The 15303-nt window shown below is 35.7% G+C and overlaps 1 protein-coding gene across 2 annotated transcripts in view; it reads right to left on the bottom strand.

Annotated features, from left to right (window-relative positions):
• LOC127727247 (40S ribosomal protein S21-like) overlaps positions 1 to 15303 on the bottom strand; it is a 1096693-nt gene that overhangs the window by 928086 nt on the left and 153304 nt on the right. The gene's annotated exons all lie outside the window — the stretch shown is intronic.

The raw sequence follows: 15303 nt of genomic DNA, 5'->3' as shown, positions 1-15303 counted from the left end.
CACACTGCCTATCACCTGGACGGATGACACAACAATATAAAGATGAACAAGCACTACCTGACTGAGAGACCCCACACTGCCAATCGCCTGGAAGGATGACACAACAATATAAAGATGATCAGGCACTACCTGACTGAGAGACCCCACACTGCCAACCACCTGGAATGATGACACAGCAATATAAAGATGAACAAGCACTACCTGACTGAGAGACACCACACAGCTAATCACCAGGAAGGATGACACAACAATATAAAGATGAACAGGCTCTACCTGACTGAGAAACCCCACACTGCCAACCACTTGGAAGGATGACACAGCAATATAAAGATGAACAAGCACTACCTGAATGAGAGACCCCACACTGTCAATCACCTGGAAGGATGACGCGACAATATAAAGATGAACAAGCACTACCTGACTGAGAGACCCCACACTGCCAATCACCTGGAAGGATGACACAACAATATAAAGATGAACAGGCACTACCTGACTGAGAAACCCCACACTGCAAACCACCTGGAAGGATGAAACAGAAATATAAAGATGAACAAGCACTACCTGACTGAGAGACCCCACACTGTCAATCGCCTGGAAGGATGACACGACAATATAAAGATGAACAAGTACTACCTGAATGAGAGACCCCACACTGCCAATCACCTGGAAGGATGACACAACAATATAAAGATGAACAGGCACTACCTGACTGAGAGACCCCAAACTGCCAATCACCTGGAAGGATGACACGACAATATAAAGATGAACAAGCACTACCTGACTGAGAGACCCCACACTGCCAATCACCTGGAAGAATGACACAACAATATGAAAATGAACAGGCACTATCTGACTGAGAGACCCCACACTGCCAACCACCTTGAAGGATGACCGAGGGACCCCACACTGCCTATCACCTGGAAGGATGACACAACAATATAAAGATGAACAAGCACTACCTGACTGAGAGACCCCACACTGCCAATCACCTGGAAGGATGACACAACAATATAAAGATGAACAAGCACTACCTGACTGAGAGACCCCACACTGCCTATCACCTGGAGGGATGACACAACAATATAAAGATGAACAACAACTACCTGACTGAGAGACCCACACTGCCTATCACCTAGAAGGATGACACTACAATATAAAGATGGACAGGCACTACCTGACTGAGAGACCCCACACTGCCTATCACCTCGAAGGATGACACAACAATATAAAGATGAACAAGCACTACCTGACTGAGAGACCCCACACTGCCAATCACCTGGAAGGATGACACAACAATATAAAGATGAACAGGCACTTCCTGACTGAGAGACCCCACACTGCATATCACCTGGAAGGATGACACAACAATATAAAGATGAACAGGCACTACCTGACTGAGAGACCCCACACTGTCAATCTCCTGGAAGGATGACACAACAATATAAAGATGAACAGGCACTTCCTGACTGAGAGACCCCACACTGCATATCACCTGGAAGGATGACACAACAATATAAAGATGAACAGGCATTACCTGACTGAGAGACCCCACACTGCCAATCACCTGGAAGGATGACACAACAATATAAAGATGAACAAGCACTACCTGACTGAGAGACCCCACACTGCCTATCACCTGGAAGGATGACACAACAATATAAAGATGAACAACAATTACCTGACTGAGAGACCCACACTGCCTATCACCTAGAAGGATGACACTACAATATAAAGATGGACAGGCACTACCTAACTGAGAGATCCCACACTGCCTATCACCTCGAAGGATGACACAACAATATAAAGATGAACAAGCACTATCTGACTGAGAGACCCCACACTGCCAATCACCTGGAAGGATGACACAACAATATAAAGATGAACAGGCACTTCCTGACTGAGAGACCCCACACTGCATATCACCTGGAAGGATGAAACAGAAATATAAAGATGAACAAGCACTACCTGACTGAGAGACCCCACACTGTCAATCGCCTGGAAGGATAACACGACAATATAAAGATGAACAAGTACTACCTGAATGAGAGACCCCACACTGCCAATCACCTGGAAGGATGACACAACAATATAAAGATGAACAGGCACTACCTGACTGAGAGACCCCAAACTGCCAATCACCTGGAAGGATGACACGACAATATAAAGATGAACAAGCACTACCTGACTGAGAGACCCCACACTGCCAATCACCTGGAAGAATGACACAACAATATGAAAATGAACAGGCACTATCTGACTGAGAGACCCCACACTGCCAACCACCTTGAAGGATGACCGAGGGACCCCACACTGCCTATCACCTGGAAGGATGACACAACAATATAAAGATGAACAATCACTACCTGACTGAGAGACCCCACACTGCCAATCACCTGGAAGGATGACACAACAATATAAAGATGAACAAGCACTACCTGACTGAGAGACCCCACACTGCCTATCACCTGGAAGGATGACACAACAATATAAAGATGAACAACAACTACCTGACTGAGAGACCCACACTGCCTATCACCTAGAAGGATGACACTACAATATAAAGATGGACAGGCACTACCTGACTGAGAGACCCCACACTGCCTATCACCTCGAAGGATGACACAACAATATAAAGATGAACAAACACTACCTGACTGAGAGACCCCACACTGCCAATCACCTGGAAGGATGACACAACAATATAAAGATGAACAGGCACTTCCTGACTGAGAGACCCCACACTGCATATCACCTGGAAGGATGACACAACAATATAAAGATGAACAGGCACTACCTGACTGAGAGACCCCACACTGTCAATCTCCTGGAAGGATGACACAACAATATAAAGATGAACAGGCACTTCCTGACTGAGAGACCCCACACTGCATATCACCTGGAAGGATGACACAACAATATAAAGATGAACAGGCATTACCTGACTGAGAGACCCCACACTGCCAATCACCTGGAAGGATGACACAACAATATAAAGATGAACAAGCACTACCTGACTGAGGGACCCCACACTGCCTATCACCTGGAAGGATGACACAACAATATAAAGATGAACAACAATTACCTGACTGAGAGACCCACACTGCCTATCACCTAGAAGGATGACACTACAATATAAAGATGGACAGGCACTACCTGACTGAGAGACCCCACACTGCCTATCACCTCGAAGGATGACACAACAATATAAAGATGAACAAGCACTATCTGACTGAGAGACCCCACACTGCCAATCACCTGGAAGGATGACAGAACAATATAAAGATGAACAGGCACTTCCTGACTGAGAGACCCCACACTGCATATCACCTGGAAGGATGACACAACAATATAAAGATGAACAGGCACTACCTGACTGAGAGACCCCACACTGTCAATCTCCTGGAAGGATGACACAACAATATAAAGATGAACAGGCACTACCTGAATGAGAGACCCCACACTGCCAATCACCTGGAAGGATGACACAACAATATAAAGATGAACAGGCACTACCTGACTGAGAGACCCCACACTGTCAATCTCCTGGAAGGATGACACAACAATATAAAGATGAACAGGCACTACCTGACTGAGAGACCCAACACTTCCAATCACCTGGAAGGATGACACGACAATAAAAGATGAACAGGCACTACCTGACTGAGAGACCCCACACTGCCAATCACCTGGAAGGATGACACAACAATATAAAGATGAACAGGCACTACCTGACTGAGAGACCCCACACTGTCAATCACCTGGAAAGATGACACAACAATATAAAGATGAACAGGTACTACCTGACTGAGAGACCCCACACTGCCAATCACCTGGAAGGATGACACGACAATATAAAGATGAACAGGCACTACCTGACTGAGAGACCCCACACTGCCAATCACCTGGAAGGATGACACAACAATATAAAGATGAACAGGCACTACCTGACTGAGAGACCCCACACTGCCAATCACCTGGAAGGATGACACAACAATATAAAGATGAACAAGCACTACCTGACTGAGAGACCCCACACTGCCAATCACCTGGAAGGACGACACAACAATATAAAGATGCGGGTTGAGCATGTCAATCCCAAGATCTATATGAAATTATCGAAGTATACTAGAAAACCCAGTAATTTACAGAAGTCACAATCATTACTCGACAGAATGAGCGCGCTCACCAAGGAGACACTGATACAGGTAAATGTTATTTTTTTTGGCTGTAGTCATATTTTTGGTATTTTTACGATTAAGATGAAAGTTCAAATTCGAACGCCAAAATATATTAAACGTTTATCAACAAGATATATGCAAGTTTTCGACAGCCATAAGTAAAATATCATAAGTAATAATTATAAATGAATAGATAAATTGGCACATATATGTAAGCCTCAAATCTATGTCCAGTCTCAAATGTGTGTCCTAATCTTTATTACGTCATAGACGTCACAAATCTATATACTTTCTTTTCTCGAATCTGCGACTCTTTTCACAAAAAATCTTACGATTAAAATGTGTCGTAAGTTATACTGAAATGTGTAAACTGGGAAAAGAGGGGGTAAAAAATAGGGATATGCTAAAAACTTACGTTGACCGATTTTAGTCTGGATTAAAAAGGAGAAGGGAATTGGGAATCAGGGACCCTTCTACATAGGCGCTTACAATTTCTTGCATTTCATAAAGTTCAAAATAAGTTATACTTTTTATCTTTGAGTTATTAGTTAGTCTTATTATTATTTCTCTTTAATTATATTTAAATCAAAGAAATGGTTAAATAGTGAAAACAGCCAGAATATCAAAACTTGTTTTTGGCTCTCAATATAGACGCATTAGTCATCAACGCCTTTTAGATCACCTGGCCATAAGTTCACAGTAAGCTTTTCTCAATACTTGGCGTCCATCGTCGTCGTCGTCCGTTAACTTTTACAAAAATTTTCTCCTCTGAAACTACTGGGTCAAATTTTACCAAACATGGCCACAATCTTCATTGGGGTATTTAGTTTTAAAAATGTGTCCGATGACCCCGTCTGCCAACCAATACAGGCAAGCTAACTGTATTTTTTATTAGAATTCTTCGACTGCACCACCTATTGTCTACTCATTCTGTATTTATGATCCCAATTCAAACCTTTGACTTTCGGTCTCTTTTACTTATCTATTTTCATATAAATCTGTAGTGACGTTTTGGATTTCAATGAGCGTAATCTATGTGTTACTGGTAAATTATTAAGTCAGGGATTTCGTTACTAGAAATTACCTAAAGCCTCACTTAATTCTTCCTTAGATACAAAGATTTGGTTTGGAAGTTTGATTGTACCCGTAGAAAACTTATTTCAAACGGAATAGCAATCCTAATATTTACGGCGATGTTGTTTACCGAGCTCGGAAATTTAGATACAATCCGGGTAAACTTATCAATCCTTTAAATAAACTTATTATTATCAGTCAACACTGTAATTAGATCCTTGAATATTGTTTTATTGGTATAGATATTGGTTTTGTTATCAGTAAATTAAAACCATACAAAATATTATTGTTATACACATATGCACATTCACGGTACTATAATCTGTCGATATCTATATTTTGGCATTGCACAAGGTAATGTTTTTGTCAGACAGTTGATTACGTTCTTTACACTAAATCCATTTGAAGTTGGCTGTGTACTGATTAATATTTTAGTCTTAGATACATAACTCTTTTATTAGTTGCGATTGACCTTGAACTAGCTGTCAGAAACTGCGAGTACTCTCAGATCTGTACTGTGTGTCTTTTTTGTTGTGAGGGATATATGAATACCCGGCCACGTCCGGTCTATGTGTTTTAGTTAAATGTTTTTTCTGCTTTGTATCGATCCGATGAGTTTAAGCCCTTTTCAACTGATTTTTATACTTTTTTCTTATTTTCTATTGTTACACCGCTGTCCCAGGTTAAGAGAGGGTTGTCGCTTTCAAACATGTTTAACCCCGCCACATTCTATATGTTCGTGTCCCAAGTCAGAAGCCAATTATTCAGTGGTTGTCGTTGGTTCATGTCTGTCATATATGTTTTTCGTAAATTGTTTTGTTATAACTTAGGTCGTTAGTTTTCTCAATTGTGTTGTTTCATATTTTTCATGTCGGGCTTTTTATATCCGACTATATGCTATGGGTTTTTTCTCATTGTTGAAGACCATACGATTGCCTATAAGTGCTTTCATCCACTTCAATTGAACTTTGGTGTATCGTTTGCAATCATACCACATCTCCTTATTTTTATATTGGTCCATGAAATGATACAAAAAATTTAATAATCCTTCCTGGCTACAATATCAGTTGACTATTGAAACAAAACAAAATTTAATAAAATAAAAACTTCGTTGATCTACACTGACTTCTAATGGCGTGCTTCGTATCAATCTGTTGAGTTAATCCGATTCCAACTGATTTGTACTGTTTCTTCTTATGTTATGCTATTAACCCACTGGCCAAGGTTAGAGGGAGTGTTGAGCGCTCACAAACATGTTTGACCCACATTCTTTATGCGCCAGTCCCAAGTCAGGCGCATGCATATGTTGTTTATTACTGTCTCCCACATTTGTTTTGTGTCAATAATCAGGCCGTTTGTTTCTCTCTAGTTGTAGAATTCTGAATAATGGATGTGTTTGGTATATTGATTAACTAATTACATAGACAGTCTTATAACCTTTTGCTCCAGATATATATAATTCATAAATATTTTGAAAAATAATCTTACACTAAAGATGAAAGAAAATTTCCCGTGTAGTTTTCAGGACGAACTTTAATTTTCTGTTTCATTCATCCAAACTTCGAATGCGTTTAAAATGTTAAAAAATTAAAAAAATAATTTACATTTTTTTTTATTATCGAAGACAAGGAGCAAAGACCCGTATGTTGACTTCTAGATCGTTGAGATTTTTTGTATTATATACGGGTTTATCTATAATTGACCTAGAACATGGGCGCATCCATGAACCTCTCACGTGACCGATCAGCCATTACAACCGTTAAAATAATGTACGTGTATTGATCAAAACATTATCGATTTTCTGTTTACATTTGTATTTCTTTCATTTTCTCACAAACATGTTTGACCCACATTCTTTATGCGCCAGTCCCAAGTCAGGCGCATGCATATGTTGTTGGTTACTGTCTCTCACATTTGTTTTGTGTTAATTGGTTTTTGTCAATAATCATGCCCTTTGTTTCTCGTTTGAATTGGTTCAGGAGTCTTTTATACATGACTTTATGGAATATGTTTTGCTCATTGTAGATTCTAGTTGATAGTTGTCTCATTGGCAATTACATCTCCTTATTAAGTCTCCCAAACGAAGTCTGGGAAGACTTATTGTTTTTGCTCAGTTCTTCTTATTATTATTATTATTCTTCCCATTCCCACTTCCCTCTTCCCTCTTCCCTCTTCCGCCACTTTTTTAAATGAACTTGTCCGCACCCGTTCTCCAAAACCGCTAGTCAGATTTACTTAAGGTTTCACAATATGTTAGACTAACATGTCTAGTGGTGCAATCAGGGTTTCGTTTGTGCATTGGGGTCTCAAAAGGGGTACTTTGAGGGGCCAAAAGAAGGGAGGGGTTTACTATAGAACCCTATGGGATTTTAATTTTTTTTTATTTTCAAATGATTATAACTTGAAAACTGTTAGTGATAGGCACAATCTTTATAATTGAAAATGTTCTACATGATAAAGCACATCAAATGAAATAAAGGGTTAGTCCCCAGGGGTCACCCCCACCCCCTGCCATTAGACAAAGTTCTAATATCTTGTAAGTGGTCAAGATCCCCACCCCTAAACCATATATATTCTGGTTACTCATGATACAGCACATCAAATGAAATAAAGTATTAGTCCCCAGGGGTCACCCTCCACCTCCTGCCAGTTGAGAAAGTTCTGATATCTTGTAAATGGTCAAGATCCCCACCCCTAAACCATATATATTCTGGTTAGTCATGATACAGCACATTAAATGAAGTAAAGTATTAGTCCCCAGGGGTCGCCCCCACCCCCTGCCATTTGAGAAAGTTATAATATCTTGTAAATGGTTGAGACCCCCTCCCCTAAACCCTATATATTCCTGTTTGTCATGTCACAAAGATTCGAATGATATGTAGGGTCAGTCCCCAGTGATCACCCCACCCCCTGCCATTTGAGAAAGTTCTAATATTTTGTAAATGGTTGAGATCCCCACCCCTAAACCATATATATTCCTGTTCGTCATGTCACAAAGATTTGAAAGATATATAGGGTCAGTCCCCAGGGGTCCCCCACCCCCAATGATCTAATATCTTGTAAATAGTCGAGATCCCCACCCCTAAACCATATATATTCCTATTCGTCATGTCAAGAAGATTTGAATGATATATAGGGTCAGTCCCCAGGGGTACCCCACCCCCAATGATCTAATATCTTGTAAATGGTCGAGATCCCCACCCCTAAACCATATATAGTCCTATTCGTCATGTCAAGAAGATTTGAATGATATACAGGGTCAGTCCCCAGGCATCACTAATGCATATAACTTTACTGGACCAAACCAATTTTCGCTGGACTTTATGATGTCAGGCGACCCTGGGAATTACAAATTATGGGAGCTTCGTTTGGGAGACTTCGTAACAGCATCCTGTTACAATCATTTCTTGTTTTTATATCGTTTGCAATAAAATAAAAATACTGCACATATCTTAAAGTCTTTATGCCTAATATATTAGGGAAATTTTAATGGGTGATTTCATTAAAGTTTCCATGTTTGTTATTATGTAAATAGTGTAGTTGACAGTCATGTATAATTTTACAAAAATGTGGGAAAATTTAAATTAAATTGCACATTTTTTTTTATAGAATAAAGATATTATTTTTAGATACTTTTTTACAAGGAAGATATATTGATATATTGAAGATGCTCAATTGACCAATGATACAATAGCGCAATATCATACAAAGAATAAGCCATAAAAAAACAGGACATTTTAACGCTTTTACAACCCTACCTTCTTTGCAGTTATTTCTTATTGGGTAAGTGTGTTTACTTATACAGTATATTTTTTCTTTCTCAATACCAAAAACTATATATATTTCTTCGTAGTCTTTTTTTTTGATATTTTTGAATTTATTCGCTTCGTTATTTTTTTATATTCATTTACACCAAAAAAATTAAACAATCAAGCGTAGAGAGCTCAGAAGTTTGTATGCTTTTGAAACTTGAGAAAAAAGATTTAAACATTTGATGTAATTAAGTAAGTCTGTTAAAACAACATCTGATTCCGGTGATTTTTACTGTAGATTTTACACCATACTTCTGGAATCATTCTTCCAGTGCTGTCAGAAAAAAAAAACATTATGAAATGAGAAAGATCCTTTGTCACAACCACATGAACACCCACGCTTTACATCAGTTAATAAATAAAGTTGGCAGTAATGCCAAATTTGGTTTATGTTAAGTTTGGGTGTTATAAACATCCACCATATTTCCCATTAAATGTCATGTCGATCCTTAAGTACGTAAAAAGTTGATTAGAAACACTCTGAAATATAAATTGTGAATAGCATAAAATCAGTAAACCTTTTTCGATCTAATTTTGCCAAATTTAGTTATGCGAAGGGTCCAGCAACTATTTGAAAGGTCGTTTGGATGCTTGGAGAAAAGGTGCTACATCAATTTGTTTCGCGATTTGAAAAATAGAACAACGCTTTTCTTCTTTATAGATACCCTACTAAAATTTACGGGTTAGAGAGAGAAAGGCGTTTGCTTGGCTATGCTGGAATTATCAATACACAGCAATGCAACCATTTAAAAAAAAACAAATTTAACACGCAACATTTCACCTAGCTATCTGACTAAATTCAGAAACCTTGCCAGTGATTCTTAATGTTAATAATATTTTCAGTAGTTGGTGTTGATGGCAAAATTTTGTTAGTTTCTGTTAAATCATTCACCGTCTTTCTAGTCTTGGTAAATTATATAGAGGTCTGTATACTGTTGAAGACTGTCCGATGACCTCGGTATATTTCTTTATAATTTAAACATAATGTGGTATAATTGCTAATGAGACAACTCTCCACCTGAGACCAAATGACGTAGAAGTTAACAACTATAGGTCACCGTACGACCTTCAACAATGAGACAACTCTCCACCTGAGACCAAATGACGTAGAAGTTAACAACTATAGGTCACCGTACGGCCTTCAACAATGAGAAAACTCTCCACCTGAGACCAAATGACGTAGAAGTTAACAACTATAGGTCGCCGTTACGGTTTATTCCCGATTGTCCCACTTTTTAAAATTTTAGAGTTCTGATTGTCCCACATGAAAAGTTCTGATTGTCCCACATTATTTTTATTTTTTAAATCTTCTTAAATAAACAATGTAATTGTTGTTTGTTTTGCAATATCAAATTAAAATAAATTGTTGCATGGGCATACTAGTAGTTGATATCAATTCTATAAATGTAAATATGAATTGTTGAATAAATCATCATTAAAATGCACTTTTGATTAAAACAATACAACATTTATGTAATAAACGATATCTTTAATGTTAGGTTATCTATAAATCAAATATCAATATTTTTTTTTATTTTAAAGTTGTTATTCAAACTTTAAACACATGGATGCAATTGTGTCTTATCATATTTATGAGCGCTCAGACTGAAAGGTCTAGAGACTGATTTAAAAAAAAAAAACAAACATTTACTATGACAATGTTATATCATAGCTATTTTGTTACCTAATAATTAGAACTGACATCATCAATTTAATAAAAACTGAGAGCAAGGTCTCAACCTATACTTTCACTTAGGGAAAAGAGATAAATGTGGCCCAGTAATATAATCAGTGTCAATTTTTGAACAAATCCCTGAAACTTTGCAACATTATGTAAAATTATTCACATCTTTTAATTTTATTTTATTTCATCCTTGATACTTCTAAATATTTTAATTATGTACTATATGTTAAATCTATAATACAAGAGTCTATTTAATCTTTTATGAAGCTATTATATCTACATTTTTTTATATAATTGTTCTTTATTTAAACAGTCACAGTAGTTTAACCAAATATCACAAAAAAAAAATAATATGTAAATACCATCTTTTCTCCATGTTTATTTCAAATTTTATGGGTTACACTGATTAATTACCTGTAATTATCTGCTTCACACTTTAAAACAAATTAATCACTATCAAAACAATTCCCAATTGTCCCACATTTAAACTTCCCAATTGTCCCACACTCATCTTCCCGATTGTCCCACAAAATTTCATTACTTTTTTACCTGTAATTTCAAAAAGTGGGACAATCGGGAAGACACCGCCGTTACTATTATCAATTTGTTATCTTCTCGGTACCAAAACTATATACATTCTTTCGTAATCTTTTTTTCAAATGTAAATTTTAAGCTTTTTTTAATCTAGTCTATTCGTTTCGGTATTTTTCGAAATTCATTTATACAAAAAAATAAACAAATTGGATAAATCAAGCGTAGAGAGATCAGACGTTTGTATAGAACTGCTACTGAAACTTGAGAAAGAAAAATTTTAAACATTTGATGTAATTCAGTAAGTCTTAAGAATTGTTTAAAACAGCATCTGATTTTTACCGTAGATTTTACAGAATACTTCTGGTGCTGCCAGAAAAGACATTATGAAATGAGAAAGAGGCTTTGTCACATCCACATGAGCACCCACGCTTTACTTCATAAATAAAGTTGGCAGTAATGCCAAATTTGGTTGTTTTAGTTTGCAGTTATGCCAAGTTTGGGTGTTATAAACATCCACCATATTTCCCCTTTAATGTCATGTCGATCCTTTAGTACGTAAACAGTTAATTAAAAAACACTCTGACATATAAATTGTGAATAATATAAAATGATTATACTTTTTTCAATCTACTTTTGGCGAATTTAGTTAGTTTTCTCGTTTGAATTGTTTTACATTTGTCATTTCTGTGTCTTTTATAGCTTGCTATGCGGTGTGGGTTTTGCTCATTGTTGAAGGCTGTAATGTAACCTATAATTGCTAAATTCTACGTCATGTGGTCTCTGGTGGAGAGTTGTTTCATTGGCAATCATACCAAATCTTCTCATTGTTATAATATATGCTGAGTTTACCTTATAATGACAGATTTGGTGTGTATTTTCCGACACCCATAAAAAAGCGCATGGCTCTATTCTTCACACTGTTAATACATGATAAATCCTTTGTATCCCATATGGCAGCACCATATTCAATAACAGACCAAACTAATGAATCAAAACGTTTTGTAAATGTGGAGTACTGAAAACCTCCATTAGCTTTACACTTGGATATTAATAACCCTAATGATCTACTAGCGGATTTTGCCACCGCTTTTGCCATATCATCATAACTCAAAAATTCAGTAAAAAGTAAACCAAGATAATTATAATGAGATACAGTATCTATTTTGTTACCATTAAATAAAAATTGAAAAGTAGTTCTAGGCACAGACTGTGTTCTAAAATGTACAATGTTTGACTTATCTAAATTAACTGTCATATCATTTTTATTGCACCATGTATTGAGTGTATCTAACAGTTTTTGTAAATCTTTCTCATTTTCAGTTAAAAATACAACATCATCTGCATACAATAATATACAAACTTTATCATTATCAATATTAATACCAATATTTAACCTTTTAATATCATCAATTAAATCATTTATAAAAATATTGAACAATAATGGCGATAATATACACCCTTGTTTTAAGCCACAATTTACGTTAAACCAATCAGTAAAATTACCGTTAATCTTAACACAAGACTGAACATTTCTATACAAAGAATGTATTGCCTGCAGCATTTTCGAACTTATTCCTAATGACTGTAGTTTACAAAACAATAAATCTCTATTAATCCAATCATAGGCCTTTTTAAAGTCAATAAATGCAATATAAGTTGAAAGTTTTCGAAGTTTTCGTGTTTCAATAATGTTTGTTAAAGTACTTATATGATCCAATGTATTTCTACCTTTTCTAAAGCCATTTTGCTCATCATGCAGGAAATCGAGGTCATCAAGTTTGTGTGTTAAACGTACATTTAGAACACCACAATATATAACGCTTGGAATTAACTAGATGTGGCAATCAATTTAGAAGTTCACACCCAATACCATATATGTTTTAGTTGTAGAATTCTGAATAATGGATGTTTTTGGTATATTGATTAACTAATCACATAGACAGTCTTATAACCTTTTGCTCCAGATATATATAATGCATAGATATTTTGAAAAATAATCTTACACTAAAGATGAAATAGAATTTCCCGTGTAGTTTTCAGGACGAACTTTAATTTTCTGTTTCATTCATCCAAACTTCGAATGCGTTAAAAATATTAAAAAATGAAAAAAATAATTTACATTTTTTTTTTTATTATCGAAGACAAGGAGCAAAGACCCGTATGTTGACTTCTAGATATATGTTGTTGTGTCGTGTAGTTTTTTGTGTTATTGGTGTCGACGTTAAAACAAGTTAAAATACATATATTGTTTTATGAAGTTACAAATTTTAACGGTGGATTTTAACATTTTATCAGATTATGAAAAGTTAATTTTTTTATTCAATAATGATAAAGTTTTTGAAAGTGTCGCCAGAACCTGCTATAGCATTTTAATCAGAAGAAATGGTTTTTTTATATAATTGATTATGCTGTATTTTAATGATATTCATAAGCAAATATATATTATATGTAATATGTACAATATCTAATTGTTTTTTAACAGTATTGCTTGTACAGTCTCTCATAAATCTTTTAAGATTGGCACATACAATGTGAATTTAAAGTTTGTTGTTATACATGTATGTTTTATGTACCTGTATGAATATTTTATTGTGTAAATATATGTAATTGTATGTGGTGAGACTTTAATAAAATATTGAATCTGAATCTGAACCTACATTTGAATATCAGAAATATGATATCTTGATTGATTGATTTATTGATTGCTGAAAGTCAGCGTTGAAAGGATCTTGTAGCATTATACTTCCCGAGGTTGTGAAATACATCAATAAATGTACCGAATATACGTAAAAGTGTCGTTAAAAAATCCTTTAAATTGCAATTTCTCATAATTTCGCACAGAAGACTTTGTTGTTCAAGATAGATTATTTGAAAATCGTTAGAATTTTGTGTTTCGCTTCTATTACCCGTTGCTTTGACCGTAATATGAACTGAATGACCATTAAGTGTTTGACCATCGTCCATTATTCGTTTAATAGCTTTGCGATTAGTATGACCATCAAAAAGATTATTTAAATCAGAAATATTTAGCGAGACAATATAAAACTCCCACAATTTCACACCAAATGATGACAACATGTCCAACCCACGACCTGTCCTTCTTTAGAATAAAATGTTTTAAACACTAAATAGCTCAATTATTTTGATAAATATTGAATTACTTTTTGTACAATGGTCGGATGTTCGCCTTTCAGCAATATTGTATTGTGGTTTATTTGACACACATGTAAAGATAGTTGAATTAGTGTAAATTATAGGTAAACATTTCATTTTGTAAACAAACGAACAATGGTCTTGACTAGATTGAGAATTGTTAGGGACATGTTTTTTTTTATTTCCGTGCAAATATTTGTGCGTGTGTCGATACGTGCATAACCTGCAAGTTAATCCTCAAAATGTACTAACTTAAGACATGAACTTTCAGTATTGGATGGAGCAAGGCTATATGATGGTACGTTTTGGGCCAAAATTGACACTGAATCCAACGTATTACTTACTCTGGGGTTTTATTTTGGTACTTTAGTAAAACATATTTATATCTGTTTAAAAAGTATTCATAATTCTATCTTTAGTATTAGGTGTTTTCTTTAATATACCAATTATTCGGATCAACTCTGCGTGTTCACCAAAGTATGCAAAAAAAAATTAAAATCCAAAACTATGCAAATTGAAAAAGTTTTATCAAAACTGTCTTTCATAGCAATGTGTTTTCCTGCAAGTAGTAGTTTAATTTCATTAATATTAAAAAGAAAGTTTAAAATATTTTAAGTGTGTTTTATAGACACTTCGATATTCAAATATTACTTTGTTTTTTTGTTGTTTTTTTTTTTAATTTTCTAATATGATTACAATGGCAATTGGAAATTCTGACATGACGTCCTTCAAACGCTTTGAGTACACACCCGTGGTAAAATACAAATATATTGTATATTAGCTGATCTGTAACAACATGATATGTTCAGGCTGTTCCGTTAAAGGCTTTTTATGAAAGAGTTACGCCAGTTGATCTGATGTCAATCGG

Source organism: Mytilus californianus, unplaced genomic scaffold (genome assembly GCF_021869535.1).
Source record: "Mytilus californianus isolate M0D057914Y unplaced genomic scaffold, xbMytCali1.0.p SCAF_19, whole genome shotgun sequence".
NCBI lineage: Eukaryota > Metazoa > Mollusca > Bivalvia > Mytilida > Mytilidae > Mytilus > Mytilus californianus.
The sequence above is the reverse complement of the archived record's forward strand: the minus strand, read 5'-3'. Positions and strand labels throughout refer to the sequence as shown.